The following is a 1,761-nucleotide window of genomic DNA, read 5'->3' as shown; positions in this document are numbered from 1 at the left end:
TCTTCAAACAAAAAAACAAACATTTTTCAGACAACTAGATAGCCACATGCAAAAAAAGATGAATTTAGACCCTTACCTCACGTTATACATGACAACTCAAAAATCAAACAAAGACCTAAGAGCTAAAATGCTAAAACACTTCTAGAAGAAAAAGAGAAAAAAATCTTTGGGGAATTCAGTTAGGCAAAAAGTTCTTAGATAAGACACTAAAATTCATTCCAAACAGTTGTAAACTGGACTTCAAAATTAAAACCTTCTGTACTTCAAAAGTTACTATGAAGAAAATGAAAAAGAAGCCACTGACTGGGAGGAAGTATTTGTGAATTATACACATGATAAATAACATAAATAAAGACAATCAATTTTTTAAATGGGCATAAGATTTAAATAGATATTTCACCAAAGAAGATATAAGAATGGCTAATCACCACAAACATGTCCAATATCACTAACTGTTAGGGAAATGCAAATCAAGACCCCAATGAAGCACCACTTCACACCCACTAGGAAGGCTAGAATCAAAGACAACAGCAAGTGTTGATGAGGCTATGGCAAACCCGGAACTCTCATAAAATGATGGTGAGAATGTAAATGTAGTATAATTTAGAAAGCAACTAGTGATTCCTTAGAAAGTTAAACATGAATTCACCATACAGCCCAGCAATTCCACTCCTAGTTACATACCCAGGAGAAATGAAAACATACATCCACACTTGTACGTGAATGTGAACACAGCAGCATCGTTTGTAATAGACCAAAAGTGGGAATAATTCAAATGTCCATCAACTGGCGAAGGGATAAACAAAATGTGGTCTATCCACGTAATGGAATATTATTCAGCAACAAAAGGGAACGAGAGACCGGAACACACAACGTGGATCAACCTCCAAAACCTGGTGTTAAATGAAAGAAGCCATGTGCAAAAGACAAACAGTCTACAACCTGTAAGATTCCACTCATATGAAATGTTCAGAAAAGGAAAATTACTATAGAGACAGAAAGCAGATTATTGGTTGCCTGGGGATGGGAGCAGGAAGTGACTACAAGTGGGCACAGGGGGTCTCTTTGACACATGGAAATGTTTTAAAATTAGACTGTGGTGCTGGCTGCACAACTCAGAGTTTACTAAAACTCATCAAATTTACACTCATAGTGAGTGAATTTTATAACATGTAATAGCATGCCTCGATAAAGCTGTTTTTCAAAGAGTAAAAGTTGCAAAATTTTGTTTTGACCAAAACCATGTTTCAAAGACACCAATTCTCACACGAATTCAAAAAGATCAATATTCAGACTCTGGATTAAGCTCTGAAGTCAGTGTGAGAAAATGAAATGTCTTCCATGGCAATAATGATGTGACGTCATAGTACTTTAACCATGATGTTCTTTATATATGAGAGTAACATTTGCATACTTTATGAATTAAGCATCTATTTTGGAGTCTCCTTATAATCGGAAACATCCTTCTCTAACAGGAGAGGGTATGCAGTCAGAGAAGTGAGTAGATTGTCAACAGACAGATGGAATTTATCAAATGTTATGTGCCCCACTTGCATATGATGAAATTATTTCAGTATATCACAGAAGAAAATGGTAGCAAAACATCTTAACCATACAAATTGATTTTAACCGACAAATTGATTTTACTGTCTATTTGATAACCAGTATCCCTTTAAAACCATTCTTTCAATGAGCCAAACCCAGGACACTTGTCAATCTCTAAATGAGTAAGTTTTACTGACAGCAAATTAGGAATCCACT

Source organism: Balaenoptera borealis (genome assembly GCF_965194805.1).
Source record: "Balaenoptera borealis genome assembly, contig: HAP1_SCAFFOLD_1846, whole genome shotgun sequence".
NCBI lineage: Eukaryota > Metazoa > Chordata > Mammalia > Artiodactyla > Balaenopteridae > Balaenoptera > Balaenoptera borealis.
Note: the sequence above shows the minus strand (reverse complement) of the source record.